A 23,221-nucleotide genomic window follows, 5' to 3' on the forward strand; every position below is an offset into this window, starting at 1 on the left:
TGTCATTATTCAGGCTTACTGTCATTATTCAGGCATACTGTCATTATTCAGGCATACTGTCATTATTCAGGCTTACTGTCATTATACAGGCATACTGTCATTATTCAGGCTTACTGTCATTATTCAGGCATACTGTCATTATTCAGGCTTACTGTCATTATTCAGGCATACTGTCATTATTCAGGCATACTGTCATTATTCAGGCTTACTGTCATTATACAGGCATACTGTCATTATTCAGGCATACTGTCATTATTCAGGCATACTGTCATTATTCAGGCATACTGTCATTATACAGGCATACTGTCATTATACAGGCATACTGTCATTATTCAGGCATACTGTCATTATTCAGGCTTACTGTCATTATACAGGCATACTGTCATTATTCAGGCTTACTGTCATTATTCAGGCATACTGTCATTATTCAGTCATACTGTCATTATACAGGCATACTGTCATTATACAGGCATACTGTCATTATTCAGGCATACTGTCATTATTCAGGCATACTGTCATTATTCAGGCATACTGTCATTATTCAGGCATACTGTCATTATTCAGGCATACTGTCATTATTCAGGCATACTGTCATTATTCAGGCATACTGTCATTATTCAGGCATACTGTCATTATTCAGGCATACTGTCATTATACAGGCTTACTGTCATTATACAGGCATACTGTCATTATACAGGCATGCTGTCATTATTCAGGCTTACTGTCATTATTCAGGCATACTGTCATTATACAGGCATACTGTCATTATACAGGCATACTGTCATTATTCAGGCTTACTGTCATTATTCAGGCATACTGTCATTATACAGGCATACTGTCATTATTCAGGCATACTGTCATTATACAGGCTTACTGTCATTATTCAGGCTTACTGTCATTATACAGGCATACTGTCATTATTCAGGCTTACTGTCATTATACAGGCATACTGTCATTATTCAGGCTTACTGTCATTATACAGGCATACTGTCATTATACAGGCATACTGTCATTATTCAGGCATACTGTCATTATTCAGGCTTACTGTCATTATTCAGGCATACTGTCATTATACAGGCATACTGTCATTATACAGGCATACTGTCATTATTCAGGCATACTGTCATTATTCAGGCATACTGTCATTATACAGGCATACTGTCATTATACAGGCATACTGTCATTATTCAGGCTTACTGTCATTATTCAGGCATACTGTCATTATACAGGCTTACTGTCATTATTCAGGCATACTGTCATTATACAGGCATACTGTCATTATACAGGCATACTGTCATTATACAGGCATACTGTCATTATTCAGGCTTACTGTCATTATTCAGGCATACTGTCATTATACAGGCTTACTGTCATTATTCAGGCATACTGTCATTATACAGGCATACTGTCATTATTCAGGCATACTGTCATTATTCAGGCATACTGTCATTTTACAGGCATACTGTCATTATTCAGGCATACTGTCATTATACAGGCATACTGTCATTATTCAGGCTTACTGTCATTATACAGGCTTACTGTCATTATACAGGCTTACTGTCATTATTCAGGCATACTGTCATTATTCAGGCATACTGTCATTATTCAGGCATACTGTCATTATTCAGGCTTACTGTCATTATTCAGGCATACTGTCATTATACAGGCTTACTGTCATTATTCAGGCATACTGTCATTATACAGGCATACTGTCATTATTCAGGCATACTGTCATTATTCAGGCATACTGTCATTATACAGGCATACTGTCATTATTCAGGCATACTGTCATTATTCAGGCATACTGTCATTATTCAGGCTTACTGTCATTATACAGGCTTACTGTCATTATTCAGGCATACTGTCATTATTCAGGCATACTGTCATTATTCAGGCATACTGTCATTATTCAGGCATACTGTCATTATACAGGCTTACTGTCATTATACAGGCATACTGTCATTATACAGGCATACTGTCATTATTCAGGCATACTGTCATTATTCAGGCTTACTGTCATTATACAGGCATACTGTCATTATTCAGGCTTACTGTCATTATTCAGGCATACTGTCATTATTCAGGCATACTGTCATTATTCAGGCTTACTGTCATTATACAGGCATACTGTCATTATTCAGGCTTACTGTCATTATTCAGGCATACTGTCATTATTCAGGCTTACTGTCATTATTCAGGCTTACTGTCATTATACAGGCATACTGTCATTATTCAGGCTTACTGTCATTATTCAGGCATACTGTCATTATTCAGGCTTACTGTCATTATTCAGGCTTACTGTCATTATTCAGGCATACTGTCATTATTCAGGCATACTGTCATTATTCAGGCTTACTGTCATTATACAGGCATACTGTCATTATTCAGGCATACTGTCATTATTCAGGCATACTGTCATTATTCAGGCATACTGTCATTATACAGGCATACTGTCATTATACAGGCATACTGTCATTATTCAGGCATACTGTCATTATTCAGGCTTACTGTCATTATACAGGCATACTGTCATTATTCAGGCTTACTGTCATTATTCAGGCATACTGTCATTATTCAGGCATACTGTCATTATTCAGGCATACTGTCATTATTCAGGCATACTGTCATTATTCAGGCATACTGTCATTATTCAGGCATACTGTCATTATTCAGGCATACTGTCATTATTCAGGCATACTGTCATTATACAGGCTTACTGTCATTATACAGGCATACTGTCATTATACAGGCATGCTGTCATTATTCAGGCTTACTGTCATTATTCAGGCATACTGTCATTATACAGGCATACTGTCATTATACAGGCATACTGTCATTATTCAGGCTTACTGTCATTATTCAGGCATACTGTCATTATACAGGCATACTGTCATTATTCAGGCATACTGTCATTATACAGGCTTACTGTCATTATTCAGGCTTACTGTCATTATACAGGCATACTGTCATTATTCAGGCTTACTGTCATTATACAGGCATACTGTCATTATTCAGGCTTACTGTCATTATACAGGCATACTGTCATTATACAGGCATACTGTCATTATTCAGGCATACTGTCATTATTCAGGCTTACTGTCATTATTCAGGCATACTGTCATTATACAGGCATACTGTCATTATACAGGCATACTGTCATTATTCAGGCATACTGTCATTATTCAGGCATACTGTCATTATACAGGCATACTGTCATTATACAGGCATACTGTCATTATTCAGGCTTACTGTCATTATTCAGGCATACTGTCATTATACAGGCTTACTGTCATTATTCAGGCTTACTGTCATTATACAGGCATACTGTCATTATACAGGCATACTGTCATTATTCAGGCATACTGTCATTATACAGGCATACTGTCATTATTCAGGCATACTGTCATTATTCAGGCATACTGTCATTATTCAGGCTTACTGTCATTATACAGGCTTACTGTCATTATTCAGGCATACTGTCATTATTCAGGCATACTGTCATTATTCAGGCATACTGTCATTATTCAGGCATACTGTCATTATTCAGGCATACTGTCATTATACAGGCTTACTGTCATTATACAGGCATACTGTCATTATACAGGCATACTGTCATTATTCAGGCATACTGTCATTATTCAGGCTTACTGTCATTATACAGGCATACTGTCATTATTCAGGCTTACTGTCATTATTCAGGCATACTGTCATTATTCAGGCATACTGTCATTATTCAGGCATACTGTCATTATACAGGCTTACTGTCATTATACAGGCATACTGTCATTATTCAGGCTTACTGTCATTATACAGGCATACTGTCATTATTCAGGCTTACTGTCATTATACAGGCATACTGTCATTATACAGGCATACTGTCATTATTCAGGCTTACTGTCATTATTCAGGCATACTGTCATTATACAGGCATACTGTCATTATACAGGCATACTGTCATTATTCAGGCATACTGTCATTATTCAGGCTTACTGTCATTATTCAGGCATACTGTCATTATTCAGGCTTACTGTCATTATTCAGGCTTACTGTCATTATACAGGCTTACTGTCATTATTCAGGCATACTGTCATTATACAGGCATACTGTCATTATACAGGCATACTGTCATTATACAGGCATACTGTCATTATTCAGGCTTACTGTCATTATTCAGGCATACTGTCATTATACAGGCTTACTGTCATTATTCAGGCATACTGTCATTATACAGGCATACTGTCATTATTCAGGCATACTGTCATTATTCAGGCATACTGTCATTATACAGGCATACTGTCATTATTCAGGCATACTGTCATTATTCAGGCATACTGTCATTATTCAGGCTTACTGTCATTATACAGGCTTACTGTCATTATTCAGGCATACTGTCATTATTCAGGCATACTGTCATTATTCAGGCATACTGTCATTATTCAGGCATACTGTCATTATTCAGGCTTACTGTCATTATTCAGGCATACTGTCATTATACAGGCTTACTGTCATTATTCAGGCATACTGTCATTATACAGGCATACTGTCATTATTCAGGCATACTGTCATTATTCAGGCATACTGTCATTATACAGGCATACTGTCATTATTCAGGCATACTGTCATTATTCAGGCATACTGTCATTATTCAGGCATACTGTCATTATTCAGGCATACTGTCATTATTCAGGCATACTGTCATTATACAGGCTTACTGTCATTATACAGGCATACTGTCATTATACAGGCATACTGTCATTATACAGGCATACTGTCATTATTCAGGCTTACTGTCATTATTCAGGCATACTGTCATTATTCAGGCTTACTGTCATTATTCAGGCTTACTGTCATTATACAGGCATACTGTCATTATTCAGGCTTACTGTCATTATTCAGGCATACTGTCATTATTCTGGCTTACTGTCATTATTCAGGCTTACTGTCATTATTCAGGCATACTGTCATTATTCAGGCATACTGTCATTATTCAGGCTTACTGTCATTATACAGGCATACTGTCATTATTCAGGCATACTGTCATTATTCAGGCATACTGTCATTATTCAGGCATACTGTCATTATTCAGGCTTACTGTCATTATACAGGCATACTGTCATTATTCAGGCATACTGTCATTATTCAGGCATACTGTCATTATTCAGGCATACTGTCATTATACAGGCATACTGTCATTATACAGGCATACTGTCATTATTCAGGCATACTGTCATTATTCAGGCTTACTGTCATTATACAGGCATACTGTCATTATTCAGGCTTACTGTCATTATTCAGGCATACTGTCATTATTCAGGCATACTGTCATTATACAGGCATACTGTCATTATACAGGCATACTGTCATTATTCAGGCATACTGTCATTATTCAGGCATACTGTCATTATTCAGGCATACTGTCATTATTCAGGCATACTGTCATTATTCAGGCATACTGTCATTATTCAGGCATACTGTCATTATTCAGGCATACTGTCATTATTCAGGCATACTGTCATTATTCAGGCATACTGTCATTATACAGGCTTACTGTCATTATACAGGCATACTGTCATTATACAGGCATGCTGTCATTATTCAGTCTTACTGTCATTATTCAGGCATACTGTCATTATACAGGCATACTGTCATTATACAGGCATACTGTCATTATTCAGGCTTACTGTCATTATTCAGGCATACTGTCATTATACAGGCATACTGTCATTATTCAGGCATACTGTCATTATACAGGCTTACTGTCATTATTCAGGCTTACTGTCATTATACAGGCATACTGTCATTATTCAGGCTTACTGTCATTATACAGGCATACTGTCATTATTCAGGCTTACTGTCATTATACAGGCATACTGTCATTATACAGGCATACTGTCATTATTCAGGCATACTGTCATTATTCAGGCTTACTGTCATTATTCAGGCATACTGTCATTATACAGGCATACTGTCATTATACAGGCATACTGTCATTATTCAGGCATACTGTCATTATTCAGGCATACTGTCATTATACAGGCATACTGTCATTATACAGGCATACTGTCATTATTCAGGCTTACTGTCATTATTCAGGCATACTGTCATTATACAGGCTTACTGTCATTATTCAGGCATACTGTCATTATACAGGCATACTGTCATTATACAGGCATACTGTCATTATACAGACATACTGTCATTATTCAGGCTTACTGTCATTATTCAGGCATACTGTCATTATACAGGCTTACTGTCATTATTCAGGCATACTGTCATTATACAGGCATACTGTCATTATTCAGGCATACTGTCATTATTCAGGCATACTGTCATTATACAGGCATACTGTCATTATTCAGGCATACTGTCATTATTCAGGCATACTGTCATTATTCAGGCTTAATGCCATTATACAGGCTTACTGTCATTATTCAGGCATACTGTCATTATTCAGGCATACTGTCATTATTCAGGCATACTGTCATTATTCAGGCATACTGTCATTATTCAGGCTTACTGTCATTATTCAGGCATACTGTCATTATACAGGCTTACTGTCATTATTCAGGCATACTGTCATTATACAGGCATACTGTCATTATTCAGGCATACTGTCATTATTCAGGCATACTGTCATTATACAGGCATACTGTCATTATTCAGGCATACTGTCATTATTCAGGCATACTGTCATTATTCAGGCTTACTGTCATTATACAGGCTTACTGTCATTATTCAGGCATACTGTCATTATTCAGGCATACTGTCATTATTCAGGCATACTGTCATTATTCAGGCATACTGTCATTATACAGGCTTACTGTCATTATACAGGCATACTGTCATTATACAGGCATACTGTCATTATTCAGGCATACTGTCATTATTCAGGCTTACTGTCATTATACAGGCATACTGTCATTATTCAGGCTTACTGTCATTATTCAGGCATACTGTCATTATTCAGGCATACTGTCATTATTCAGGCTTACTGTCATTATACAGGCATACTGTCATTATTCAGGCTTACTGTCATTATTCAGGCATACTGTCATTATTCAGGCTTACTGTCATTATTCAGGCTTACTGTCATTATACAGGCATACTGTCATTATTCAGGCTTACTGTCATTATTCAGGCTTACTGTCATTATTCAGGCTTACTGTCATTATTCAGGCATACTGTCATTATTCAGGCATACTGTCATTATTCAGGCTTACTGTCATTATACAGGCATACTGTCATTATTCAGGCATACTGTCATTATTCAGGCATACTGTCATTATACAGGCATACTGTCATTATTCAGGCATACTGTCATTATTCAGGCATACTGTCATTATACAGGCATACTGTCATTATTCAGGCATACTGTCATTATTCAGGCATACTGTCATTATTCAGGCTTACTGTCATTATACAGGCTTACTGTCATTATTCAGGCATACTGTCATTATTCAGGCATACTGTCATTATTCAGGCATACTGTCATTATTCAGGCATACTGTCATTATTCAGGCTTACTATCATTATTCAGGCATACTGTCATTATACAGGCTTACTGTCATTATTCAGGCATACTGTCATTATACAGGCATACTGTCATTATTCAGGCATACTGTCATTATTCAGGCATACTGTCATTATACAGGCATACTGTCATTATTCAGGCATACTGTCATTATTCAGGCATACTGTCATTATTCAGGCATACTGTCATTATTCAGGCATACTGTCATTATTCAGGCATACTGTCATTATACAGGCTTACTGTCATTATACAGGCATACTGTCATTATACAGGCATACTGTCATTATTCAGGCATACTGTCATTATTCAGGCTTACTGTCATTATACAGGCATACTGTCATTATTCAGGCTTACTGTCATTATTCAGGCATACTGTCATTATTCAGGCATACTGTCATTATTTAGGCTTACTGTCATTATACAGGCATACTGTCATTATTCAGGCTTACTGTCATTATTCAGGCATACTGTCATTATACAGGCATACTGTCATTATTCAGGCATACTGTCATTATTCAGGCATACTGTCATTATTCAGGCATACTGTCATTATTCAGGCATACTGTCATTATTCAGGCATACTGTCATTATACAGGCTTACTGTCATTATACAGGCATACTGTCATTATACAGGCATACTGTCATTATTCAGGCATACTGTCATTATTCAGGCTTACTGTCATTATACAGGCATACTGTCATTATTCAGGCTTACTGTCATTATTCAGGCATACTGTCATTATTCAGGCATACTGTCATTATTCAGGCTTACTGTCATTATACAGGCATACTGTCATTATTCAGGCTTACTGTCATTATTCAGGCATACTGTCATTATTCAGGCTTACTGTCATTATTCAGGCTTACTGTCATTATACAGGCATACTGTCATTATTCAGGCTTACTGTCATTATTCAGGCATACTGTCATTATTCTGGCTTACTGTCATTATTCAGGCTTACTGTCATTATTCAGGCATACTGTCATTATTCAGGCATACTGTCATTATTCAGGCTTACTGTCATTATACAGGCATACTGTCATTATTCAGGCATACTGTCATTATTCAGGCATACTGTCATTATTCAGGCATACTGTCATTATTCAGGCTTACTGTCATTATACAGGCATACTGTCATTATTCAGGCATACTGTCATTATTCAGGCATACTGTCATTATTCAGGCATACTGTCATTATACAGGCATACTGTCATTATACAGGCATACTGTCATTATTCAGGCATACTGTCATTATTCAGGCTTACTGTCATTATACAGGCATACTGTCATTATTCAGGCTTACTGTCATTATTCAGGCATACTGTCATTATTCAGGCATACTGTCATTATACAGGCATACTGTCATTATACAGGCATACTGTCATTATTCAGGCATACTGTCATTATTCAGGCATACTGTCATTATACAGGCATACTGTCATTATTCAGGCATACTGTCATTATACAGGCTTACTGTCATTATTCAGGCTTACTGTCATTATACAGGCATACTGTCATTATTCAGGCTTACTGTCATTATACAGGCATACTGTCATTATTCAGGCTTACTGTCATTATACAGGCATACTGTCATTATACAGGCATACTGTCATTATTCAGGCATACTGTCATTATTCAGGCTTACTGTCATTATTCAGGCATACTGTCATTATACAGGCATACTGTCATTATACAGGCATACTGTCATTATTCAGGCATACTGTCATTATTCAGGCATACTGTCATTATACAGGCATACTGTCATTATACAGGCATACTGTCATTATTCAGGCTTACTGTCATTATTCAGGCATACTGTCATTATACAGGCTTACTGTCATTATTCAGGCATACTGTCATTATACAGGCATACTGTCATTATACAGGCATACTGTCATTATACAGGCATACTGTCATTATTCAGGCTTACTGTCATTATTCAGGCATACTGTCATTATACAGGCTTACTGTCATTATTCAGGCATACTGTCATTATACAGGCATACTGTCATTATTCAGGCATACTGTCATTATTCAGGCATACTGTCATTATACAGGCATACTGTCATTATTCAGGCATACTGTCATTATTCAGGCATACTGTCATTATTCAGGCTTACTGCCATTATACAGGCTTACTGTCATTATTCAGGCATACTGTCATTATTCAGGCATACTGTCATTATTCAGGCATACTGTCATTATTCAGGCATACTGTCATTATTCAGGCTTACTGTCATTATTCAGGCATACTGTCATTATACAGGCTTACTGTCATTATTCAGGCATACTGTCATTATACAGGCATACTGTCATTATTCAGGCATACTGTCATTATTCAGGCATACTGTCATTATACAGACATACTGTCATTATTCAGGCATACTGTCATTATTCAGGCATACTGTCATTATTCAGGCTTACTGTCATTATACAGGCATACTGTCATTATTCAGGCATACTGTCATTATTCAGGCATACTGTCATTATTCAGGCATACTGTCATTATTCAGGCTTACTGTCATTATACAGGCATACTGTCATTATTCAGGCATACTGTCATTATTCAGGCATACTGTCATTATTCAGGCATACTGTCATTATACAGGCATACTGTCATTATACAGGCATACTGTCATTATTCAGGCATACTGTCATTATTCAGGCTTACTGTCATTATACAGGCATACTGTCATTATTCAGGCTTACTGTCATTATTCAGGCATACTGTCATTATTCAGGCTTACTGTCATTATACAGGCATACTGTCATTATACAGGCATACTGTCATTATTCAGGCATACTGTCATTATTCAGGCATACTGTCATTATACAGGCATACTGTCATTATTCAGGCATACTGTCATTATACAGGCTTACTGTCATTATTCAGGCTTACTGTCATTATACAGGCATACTGTCATTATTCAGGGCTTACTGTCATTATACAGGCATACTGTCATTATTCAGGCTTACTGTCATTATACAGGCATACTGTCATTATACAGGCATACTGTCATTATTCAGGCATACTGTCATTATTCAGGCTTACTGTCATTATTCAGGCATACTGTCATTATACAGGCATACTATCATTATACAGGCATACTGTCATTATTCAGGCATACTGTCATTATTCAGGCATACTGTCATTATACAGGCATACTGTCATTATACAGGCATACTGTCATTATTCAGGCTTACTGTCATTATTCAGGCATACTGTCATTATACAGGCTTACTGTCATTATTCAGGCATACTGTCATTATACAGGCATACTGTCATTATACAGGCATACTGTCATTATACAGGCATACTGTCATTATTCAGGCTAACTGTCATTATTCAGGCATACTGTCATTATACAGGCTTACTGTCATTATTCAGGCATACTGTCATTATACAGGCATACTGTCATTATTCAGGCATACTGTCATTATTCAGGCATACTGTCATTATACAGGCATACTGTCATTATTCAGGCATACTGTCATTATTCAGGCATACTGTCATTATTCAGGCTTACTGCCATTATACAGGCTTACTGTCATTATTCAGGCATACTGTCATTATTCAGGCATACTGTCATTATTCAGGCATACTGTCATTATTCAGGCATACTGTCATTATTCAGGCTTACTGTCATTATTCAGGCATACTGTCATTATACAGGCTTACTGTCATTATTCAGGCATACTGTCATTATACAGGCATACTGTCATTATTCAGGCATACTGTCATTATTCAGGCATACTGTCATTATACAGACATACTGTCATTATTCAGGCATACTGTCATTATTCAGGCATACTGTCATTATTCAGGCTTACTGTCATTATACAGGCTTACTGTCATTATTCAGGCATACTGTCATTATTCAGGCATACTGTCATTATTCAGGCATACTGTCATTATTCAGGCATACTGTCATTATACAGGCTTACTGTCATTATACAGGCATACTGTCATTATACAGGCATACTGTCATTATTCAGGCATACTGTCATTATTCAGGCTTACTGTCATTATACAGGCATACTGTCATTATTCAGGCTTACTGTCATTATTCAGGCATACTGTCATTATTCAGGCATACTGTCATTATTCAGGCTTACTGTCATTATACAGGCATACTGTCATTATTCAGGCTTACTGTCATTATTCAGGCATACTGTCATTATACAGACATACTGTCATTATTCAGGCATACTGTCATTATTCAGGCATACTGTCATTATTCAGGCTTACTGTCATTATACAGGCTTACTGTCATTATTCAGGCATACTGTCATTATTCAGGCATACTGTCATTATTCAGGCATACTGTCATTATTCAGGCATACTGTCATTATACAGGCTTACTGTCATTATACAGGCATACTGTCATTATACAGGCATACTGTCATTATTCAGGCATACTGTCATTATTCAGGCTTACTGTCATTATACAGGCATACTGTCGTTATTCAGGCTTACTGTCATTATTCAGGCATACTGTCATTATTCAGGCATACTGTCATTATTCAGGCTTACTGTCATTATACAGGCATACTGTCATTATTCAGGCTTACTGTCATTATTCAGGCTTACTGTCATTATTCAGGCTTACTGTCATTATTCAGGCATACTGTCATTATTCAGGCATACTGTCATTATTCAGGCTTACTGTCATTATACAGGCATACTGTCATTATTCAGGCATACTGTCATTATTCAGGCATACTGTCATTATTCAGGCATACTGTCATTATACAGGCATACTGTCATTATACAGGCATACTGTCATTATTCAGGCATACTGTCATTATTCAGGCTTACTGTCATTATACAGGCATACTGTCATTATTCAGGCTTACTGTCATTATTCAGGCATACTGTCATTATTCAGGCATACTGTCATTATTCAGGCATACTGTCATTATTCAGGCATACTGTCATTATTCAGGCATACTGTCATTATTCAGGCATACTGTCATTATTCAGGCATACTGTCATTATTCAGGCATACTGTCATTATACAGGCTTACTGTCATTATACAGGCATACTGTCATTATACAGGCATGCTGTCATTATTCAGGCTTACTGTCATTATTCAGGCATACTGTCATTATACAGGCATACTGTCATTATACAGGCATACTGTCATTATTCAGGCTTACTGTCATTATTCAGGCATACTGTCATTATACAGGCATACTGTCATTATTCAGGCATACTGTCATTATACAGGCTTACTGTCATTATTCAGGCTTACTGTCATTATACAGGCATACTGTCATTATTCAGGCTTACTGTCATTATACAGGCATACTGTCATTATTCAGGCTTACTGTCATTATACAGGCATACTGTCATTATACAGGCATACTGTCATTATTCAGGCATACTGTCATTATTCAGGCTTACTGTCATTATTCAGGCATACTGTCATTATACAGGCATACTGTCATTATACAGGCATACTGTCATTATTCAGGCATACTGTCATTATTCAGGCATACTGTCATTATACAGGCATACTGTCATTATACAGGCATACTGTCATTATTCAGGCTTACTGTCATTATTCAGGCATACTGTCATTATACAGGCTTACTGTCATTATTCAGGCATACTGTCATTATACAGGCATACTGTCATTATACAGGCATACTGTCATTATACAGGCATACTGTCATTATTCAGGCTTACTGTCATTATTCAGGCATACTGTCATTATACAGGCTTACTGTCATTATTCAGGCATACTGTCATTATACAGGCATACTGTCATTATTCAGGCATACTGTCATTATTCAGGCATACTTTCATTATACAGGCATACTGTCATTATTCAGGCATACTGTCATTATTCAGGCATACTGTCATTATTCAGGCATACTGTCATTATACAGGCTTACTGTCATTATTCAGGCATACTGTCATTATTCAGGCATACTGTCATTATTCAGGCATACTGTCATTATTCAGGCATACTGTCATTATTCAGGCTTACTGTCATTATTCAGGCATACTGTCATTATACAGGCTTACTGTCATTATTCAGGCATACTGTCATTATACAGGCATACTGTCATTATTCAGGCATACTGTCATTATTCAGGCATACTGTCATTATTCAGGCATACTGTCATTATTCAGGCATACTGTCATTATTCAGGCTTACTGTCATTATACAGGCTTACTGTCATTATTCAGGCATACTGTCATTATTCAGGCATACTGTCATTATTCAGGCATACTGTCATTATTCAGGCATACTGTCATTATTCAGGCATACTGTCATTATACAGGCTTACTGTCATTATACAGGCATACTGTCATTATACAGGCATACTGTCATTATTCAGGCATACTGTCATTATTCAGGCTTACTGTCATTATACAGGCATACTGTCATTATTCAGGCTTACTGTCATTATTCAGGCATACTGTCATTATTCAGGCATACTGTCATTATTCAGGCATACTGTCATTATACAGGCTTACTGTCATTATACAGGCATACTGTCATTATTCAGGCTTACTGTCATTATACAGGCATACTGTCATTATTCAGGCTTACTGTCATTATACAGGCATACTGTCATTATACAGGCATACTGTCATTATTCAGGCTTACTGTCATTATTCAGGCATACTGTCATTATACATGCATACTGTCATTATACAGGCATACTGTCATTATTCAGGCATACTGTCATTATTCAGGCTTACTGTCATTATTCAGGCATACTGTCATTATTCAGGCTTACTGTCATTATTCAGGCTTACTGTCATTATACAGGCATACTGTCATTATTCAGGCTTACTGTCATTATTCAGGCATACTGTCATTATTCAGGCTTACTGTCATTATTCAGGCTTACTGTCATTATTCAGGCATACTGTCATTATTCAGGCATACTGTCATTATTCAGGCTTACTGTCATTATACAGGCATACTGTCATTATTCAGGCATACTGTCATTATTCAGGCATACTGTCATTATTCAGGCATACTGTCATTATTCAGGCTTACTGTCATTATACAGGCATACTGTCATTATTCAGGCATACTGTCATTATTCAGGCATACTGTCATTATTCAGGCATACTGTCATTATACAGGCATACTGTCATTATACAGGCATACTGTCATTATTCAGGCATACTGTCATTATACAGGCTTACTGTCATTATTCAGGCTTACTGTCATTATAGGAGCCAAGCCTTTACAATGTGTTGAATAGGTGGGAGGAGTCTTACCATTGTGTTGAATAGGTGGGAGGAGCCAAGCCCTTACATTGTGTTGAATAAGTGGGAGGAGCCTTAAATTGTGTTGAATAGGTGGGAGGAGCCACGCCTTTAGATTGTGTTGAGTAGGTGGGAGGAGCCAAGCCTTTACATTGTGTTGAATAAGTGGGAGGAGCCTTAAATTGTGTTTAATAAGTGGGAGGAGCCTTTACATTGTGTTGAATAAGTGGGAAGAGCCTTTACATTGTGTTGAATAGGTGGGAGGAGCCACGCCTTTAGATTGTGTTGAGTAGGTGGGAGGAGCCAAGCCTTTACATTGTGTTGAATATGTGGGAGGAGCCTTTACATTATGTTGAATAGGTGGGAGGAGCCAATACCTTTACATTGTGTTGAATAGGTGGGAGGAGCCAAGCCTTTTGTTGAATAGGTGGGAGGAGCCTTTACATTGTGTTGAATAGATGGGAGGAGCCTTTACATTTTTTTTATTATTATTTTTTTTTTCACCTTTATTTAACCAGGTAAGCCAGTTGAGAACAAGTTCTCATTTACAACTGCGACCTGGCCAAGATAAAGCAAAGCAGTGCGATAAAAACAACACAGAGTTACATATGGGGTAAAAAACATAAAGTCAAAAATACAACAGAAAATATATATACAGTGTGTGCAAATGTAGCAAGTTATGGAGGTAAGGCAATAAATAGGCTATAGTGCAAAATAATTACAATAGTATTAACACTGGAATGCTAGATGTGCAAGAGATTATGTGTGCAAATAGAGATACTGGGGTGCAAAAGAGCAAAATAAATAACAATATAGGGATGAGGTAGTTGGGTGGGCTAATTTCAGATGGGCTGTGTACAGGTGCAGTGATCGGTAAGGTGCTCTGACAACTGATGCTTAAAGTTAGTGAGGGAGATAAGAGTCTCCAGCTTCAGAGATTTTTGCAATTCGTTCCAGTCATTGGCAGCAGAGAACTGGAAGGAATGGCGGCCAAAGGAGGTGTTGGCTTTGGGAATGACCAGTGAGATATACCTGCTGGAGCGCAGACTACGGGTGGGTGCTGCTATGGTGACCAATGAGCTAAGATAAGGCGGGGATTTGCCTAGCAGTGATTTATAGATGGCCTGGAGCCAGTGGGTTTGACGACGAACATGTAGTGAGGACCAGCCAACAAGAGCGTACAGGTCACAGTGGTGGGTAGCGTATGGGGCTTTGGAGACAAAACGGATGGCACTGTGATAGACTACATCCAATTTGCTGAGTAGAGTGTTGGAGGCTATTTTGTAAATGACATCGCCGAAGTCAAGGATCGGTAGGATAGTCAGTTTTACGAGGGCATGTTTGGCAGCATGAGTGAAGGAGGCTTTGTTGCGAAATAGGAAGCCCGATTCTAGATTTAACTTTGGATTGGAGATTCTTTATGTGAGTCTGGAAGGAGAGTTTACAGTCTAACCGACACTTAGGTATTTGTAGTTGTCCACATACTCTAGGTCAGACCCGTCGAGAGTGGTGATTCTAGTCGGGTGGGCGGGTGCCAGCAGCGTTCGATTGAAAAGCATGCATTTAGTTTTACTAGTGTTTAAGAGCAGTTGGAGGCTACTGAAGGAGTGTTGTATGGCATTGAAGCTCGTTTGGAGGTTTGTTAACACAGTGTCCAATGAAGGGCCAGATGTATACAAAATGGTGTCGTCTGCGTAGAGGTGGATCTGAGAGTCACCAGCAGCAAGAGCGACATCATTGATATACACGGAGAAAAGTGTCGGCCCAAGAATTGAACCCTGTGGCACCCCCCATAGAGACTGCCATAGGTCCAGACAACAGGCCCTCCCGAATTGACACACTGAACTCTATCTGAGGGTAGTTGGTGAACCAGGCGAGGCAGTCAGTTTGAGAAACCAAGGCTATTTAGTCTGCCAATAAGAATGCGGTGGTTGACAGAGTCGAAAGCCTTGGCCAGGTCGATGAAGACGGCTGCACAGTACTGTCTATTATCAATCGCGGTTATAATATCGTTTAGGACCTTGAGCGTGGCTGAAGTGCACCCATGACCAGCTCGAACGGATTGCATAGCGGAGAAGGTGCGGTGGTATTCGAAATGGTCGGTGATCTGTTTGTTAACTTGGCTTTCAAATAGTTTTCGAAAGGCAGGGCAGGATGGATATAGGTCTGTAGCAGTTTGGATCTGAGTGTCACCCCCTTTGAAGAGGGGGATGACCGCGGCAGCTTTCAATCTCTGGGGGATCTCAGACGTTATGAAAGAGAGGTTGAACAGACTAGTAATAGGGGTTGCGACAATTTGCGGCTAGTTTTAGAAAGAAAGGGTCCAGATTGTCTAGCCCAGCTGATTTGTAGGGGTCCAGATTTTGCAGCTCTTTCAAAACGTCAGCTGTCTGAATTTGTGTGAAGGAGAAGCGGGGGGGGGGGCATGAGCAAGTTTCAGCAGAGGGTGCAGAGTTGGTGGCCGGGGTAGTGGTATCCAGATGGAAAGCATGGCCAGCTGTAGCAAAATGCTTGTTGAAATTCTCGATTATTGTAGATTTATCGGTGGTGATAGTGTTTCCTAGCCTCAGTGCAGTGGGCAACTGGGAGGAAGTGCTCTTATTCTCCATGGACTTTACAGTGTCCCAAAACTTTTTGGAGTTAGTGCTACAGGATGCAAATTTCTGTTTGAAAAAGTTTGCCTTTGCTTTCCTGACTGCTTGTGTATATTGGTTCCTAACTTCCCTGAAAAGTTGCATATCGCGGGGGCTATTTGATGCTAATGGTGTATGCCACAGGATGTTTTTGTGCTGGTCAAGGGCAGTCAGAGTCTGAGGAGAACCAGGGCTATATCGGTTCTTAGTTCTGTATTTTTTGAATGGGGCATGTTTATTTAAGATTGAGAGGAAATTACTTTTAAGGAACAACCAGGCATCCTCTACTGACGGAATGAGATCTATATCCATCCAGGATACCTGGGCCAGGTCAATTAGGAAGGCCTGCTCCTAAAGTGTTTTTAGGGAGCGTTTGACAGTGATGAGGGGTGGTCGTTTGACCGCGGACCCGTTACGGACGCAGGCAATAAGGCAGTGATCGCTGAGATCCTGGTTGAAGACAGCTGAGGTGTATTTAGAGGGTATGTTAGTCAGGATGATATCTATGTGTTCACATTGTGTTTAATAGGTGGCTGGAGTAAAGGAGGGTATGAATTGATCGATCACACACCGACAGGCTGAAAACATGCAGACCTGCACACACAGACACACACACCATGCAGCTCATAATGGTTCCTTTCCATCATCTTCAGAGTGGAGGCAGTAGAATGGATTAGAGTGGGTTGCTGTGTGGGAAAGGATATGCGTCTGTGCTTACACCTGTATGTGTGTGTGTGTGTGTGTGTGTGTACCGTGTACATGCTGTGTGTGTGTGTGTGTGTGTACTGTGTGTGTGTGTGTGTATGTACTGTGTGTGTGTGTGTGTGTGTGTGTGTGTGTGTGTGTGTGTGGAAAATAGAGTGCTGTGAACAGCAGAACAGCTAGGTCCCATAGACTGGATCGCTGCTACAGCACTAACTGCTGTTAGAAGAAATAAATCAATGTGTGCTAGATGGTGCAATTTCAAACATTATGTCTGCGTCCCAAATACCTCCCTATTCCCTATTTAGTGCACTACTTTTAACAGTAGAACTGCTGGGGCCCCGAGGGACCCTCCTTCAAGCTAACTAGCGGTCATTTTGACTGCCACATTCTAACAGTGTAATTAATACATTTCATATATGAAATCGTAAAGATTATCATTTGGTAATTAAAAATGATTTCAGATAACACAATAGCGTTTTAAGTAGTTTATGTTACTGTCGGCTATATGTAAATATATATATATATATACAGTGGGGAAAAAAAGTATTTAGTCAGCCACCAATTGTGCAAGTTCTCCCACTTAAAAAGATGAGAGAGGCCTGTAATTTTCATCATAGGTACACGTCAACTATGACAGACAAAATGAGAATGTTTTTTCCAGAAAATCACATTGTAGGATTTTTAATGAATTTATTTGCAAATTATGGTGGAAAATAAGTATTTGGTCAATAACTAAAGTTTCTCAATACTTTGTTATATACCCTTTGTTGGCAATGACACAGGTCAAACGTTTTCTGTATGTCTTCACAAGGTTTTCACACACTGTTGCTGGTATTTTTGGCCCATTCCTCCATGCAGATCTCCTCTAGAGCAGTGATGTTTTGGGGCTGTCGCTGGGCAACACGGACTTTCAACTCCCTCCAAAGATTTTCTATGGGGGTTGAGATCTGGAGACTGGCTAGGCCACTCCAGGACCTTGAAATGCTTCTTACGAAGCCACTCCTTCGTTGCCCCGGGTGGTGTGTTTGGGATCATTGTCATGCTGAAAGACCCAGCCACGTTTCATCTTCAATGCCCTTGCTGATGGAAGGAGGTTTTCACTCAAAATCTCACGATACATGGCCCCATTCATTCTTTCCTTTACATGGATTAGTCATCCTGGTCCCTTTGCAGAAAAACAGCCCCAAAGTATGATGTTTCCACCCCCATGCTTCACAGTAGGTATGGTGTTCTTTGGATGCAACTCAGCATTCTTTGTCCTCCAAACACGACGAGTTGAGTTTTTACCAAAAGTTCTATTTTGGTTTCATATGACCAAATGACATTCTCCCAATCCTCTTCTGGATCATCCAAATGCACACTAGCAAACTTCAGACGGGCCTGGACATGTACTGGCTTAAGCAGGGGGCACACGTCTGGCACTGCAGGATTTGAGTCCCTGGCGGCGTAGTGTGTTACTGATGGTAGGCTTCGTTACTTTGGTCCCAGCTCTCTGCAGGTCATTCACTGGGTCCCCCCGTGTGGTTCTGGGATTTTTGCTCACTGTTCTTGTGATCATTTTGACCCCACGGGGTGAGATCTTGCGTGGAGCCCCAGATCGAGGGAGATTATCAGTGGTCTTGTATGTCTTCCATTTCCTAATAATTGCTCCCACAGTTGATTTCTTCAAACCAAGCTGCTTACCTATTGCAGATTCAGTCTTCCCCAGCCTGGTGCAGGTCTACAATTGTGTTTCTGGTGTCCTTTGACAGCTCTTTGGTCTTGGCCATAGTGGAGTTTGGAGTGTGACTGTTTGAGGTTGTGGACAGGTGTCTTTTATACTGATAACAAGTTCAAACAGGTGCCACTAATACAGGTAACGAGTGGAGGACAGAGGAGCCTCTTAAGAAGAAGTTACAGGTCTGTGAGAGCCAGAAATCTTGCTTGTTTGTGGTGACCAAATACTTATTTTCCACCATAATTTGCAAATAAATTCATAAAAAATCCTACAATGTGATTTTCTGGATTTATTTTTCTCAATTTGTCTGTCATAGTTGACATGTACCTATGATGACAATTACAGGCCTCTCTCATCTTTTTAAGTGGGAGAACTTGCACAATTGGTGGCTGACTAAATACTTTTTTCCCCCACTGTATACACTACATTTTATTCATGGGGTGACTTTATTCCAACTATGAAACAGCAACATGTGTTGGAACACTGTAATGGCTTATTTTTCTAATGACAAAATAAAATAAACACCCCAACCACCAACACCCCAACCACCAACACCCCAACCACCAACACCCCAACACTGTAATGGCTTATTTTTCTAATGACAAAATAAAATAAACACCCCAACCACCAACACCCCAACCACCAACACCCCAGCCACCAACACCCCAACCGCCAACACCCCAACCACCAACACCCCAACCACCAACACCCCAACCACCAACACCCCAACCACAAACACCCCAACCACCAACACCCCAACCACCAACACCCCAACCACCAACACCCCAACCACCAACACCCCAACCACCAACACAAATCTTCCGTTGTCCTAGATTTAGCTAGCAGATCTTCTATTGTCCTAGACCTAGCTAGCCCCTCACAGATCTCCTACTGTCCTAGACCTTGCTAGCCGATCATAGATCTTCTGCTGTCCTAGACCTAGCTAGCCAATCACAGAGAGGAGGAAAGGTGACTGGGCCCTGATCATTCTATATTCTGTTTGGGAGAGGAGCCTGTTAATCATGGTGAGTGGGACCGATGATTGGATGTGTGCGTTTTCTTGTCCTAACAGTCGACATATTATCTTTGTCATTTTCACTTGCTTGCAACACTTCCCACAAACAAGTCGCTTGCAGGTGTCACGGGTTCTGTTCTTTGTGCATCTGGCCACCTGGCTCTGTCTCCTCCCCCGGAGCTGTGCGCAATTTGGCTTGCGCAGCAGCTCGCGAGGAATCTTTGCTGCTGCCTTGGCCCTCACGTAGCCTGTGTGCCACACTCATGATGAAGTATCTCCTGGGGCATGGTGTTGTTCACGCACTGCTTGAACAACACGGTGTGCGTCGATAGCAGACGCTCAGCTTTTCTGACACCACACTCTAAAAAGCAAGTCCTGCAGTCTCTAGTTTTATCTTATCTTGATTATTGTCCAGTCGTGTGGTCGAGTGCTGCAAGGAAAGACCTAGTTAAGATGCAGCTGGCCCAGAACAGAGCGGCACGTCTTGCTCTTCATTGTAATCAGAGGGCTGATATAAATACTATGCATGCCAGTCTCTCTTGGCTAAGAGTTGAGGAGAGACTGAGTGCATCACTTCTTGTTTTTATAAGAAACATGAATGTGTTGAAAATTCCAAATTGTTTGCATAGTCAACTTACACACAGCTCTGACACACACACTTACCCCACCAGACATGCCACCAGGGGTGTTTTCACAGTCCCCAAATCCAGAACAAATTCAAGAAAGCGTACATTATTATATAGAGCCATTATTGCATGGAACTCCATCTCAGATTGCTCAAATCTCAGATTTCTCCAATAAACAGCAAACCTGATTTCAGAAAACAGATAAAGCAACACCTCACGGCACAACACCTCTCCCCTATTTGACCTAGATAGTTTGTGTGTATGTATTGATATGTAGGCTACGTGTGCTGTTTTTAAATGAATGTATTTCTGTCCTTGAGCTGTTCTTGTCTATTAATGTTCTGTATTATGTCATGTTTCATGTTTTGTTTGGACCCCAGGAAGAGTAGCTGCTTCTTTCACAACAGCTAATGGGGATCCTAATAAAATACCAAATACATAGAAACAAGCATGTTGTAGAACACGGCAACAGACCAGGTGCCTCTTTACAGCCGTCTGAACCAAAGCATTGTCCGCTTCCCGTCGCTCATCAACTCACCCATTCTCCCCATTTCACCCCCATTATACCTCATTTATTTCATCTGTTAATTAATTGTGTGAAATTAGTTTCGTGTGTAGTTTCGAGGCAATTAACAGGGTGAATAACTGGGCACGGCACCTTCAACTATCGGGAGAGGGAGGGGAGCAGGCCCCTATATATGTAGGATCTTAATTTGATCACCCTGTTGCAGGATAACTTAATGCAGGACATTTTTAAAGTGTAGTGTATTTGAGGTTTAAATAGGCTTCTGAAGTTTGTAATTTCCACTTTGGAAAAATGTATCAACCCCTACAAAAATGTCAATTAATTATAATCCACATAATAATTCACATTTCCCTGTTGCTGCAGGATAATTTTCCTGCTGTAGCAAACTGGCTCAAATTAAGACCCTACATCTGTACTGTCGGGAGAAGGAGGGGCAAAACTGTCCTCCTAAAAGTGGTTCTAACTCCAGTTGTGTTTGAGGTTCTATCAACGACGGTTGTCTTATATAGACTGATGTAGGAAAAGTCAAGGATGGAGAGGGGGGGCATGACTTTACAATGGCAGGATAATAAAACATTTAAATTCATGAGCAGTCCCAAATGACTGGCCTCAGCGGTTCTAGTTTTAACCTGGGCCCGTAAGGGACTTCATAGGGAACAGGGGTGCCATTTGGAATATAGCCTACGCCTAACGATGATGGAGTCAGTACACTTCATGCTTGTCATAGTGAATTTGGACTGCCGTGTTGGGTAATGACGCTAATGTGTGTTGTGCACACACACACACACACACACACACACACACACACACAAACATGCACATACACACACAGACACACACACACACATAGTGAAATTGGACTGCCATGTTGGCTAATGACGGTAATGTGTGTTGTGTTGTGCCTCGACGGCTGCTGTAACCCCCTTACTTTGTCTCACTTTAAACCCATTTCACCATCTCAGCATCTCACCATTTCACCATCTCAGCATCTCACCATCTCAGCATCTCAGCATCTCACCATCTCACCATCTCAGCATCTCACCATCTCAGCATCTCACCATCTCACCATCTCAGCATCTCACCATCTCACCATCTCAGCATCTCAACATCTCACCATCTCACCATCTCAGCATCTCAGCATCTCACCATCTCAGCATCTCACCATCTCAGCATCTCAGCATCTCACCATCTCAGCATCTCACCATCTCACCATCTCAGCATCTCAGCAT

General features: G+C 39.7%; 1 protein-coding gene across 1 annotated transcript in view; it reads left to right on the forward strand.

Annotated features, from left to right (window-relative positions):
- The window catches only part of LOC121535702 (receptor-type tyrosine-protein phosphatase mu-like), a 427,462-nt gene that overhangs the window by 83,936 nt on the left and 320,305 nt on the right, over window positions 1-23,221 (forward strand). The window lies entirely within an intron of this gene.

This window comes from Coregonus clupeaformis, chromosome 21, assembly GCF_020615455.1.
Source record: "Coregonus clupeaformis isolate EN_2021a chromosome 21, ASM2061545v1, whole genome shotgun sequence".
Classification (NCBI taxonomy): Eukaryota; Metazoa; Chordata; class Actinopteri; order Salmoniformes; family Salmonidae; genus Coregonus; species Coregonus clupeaformis.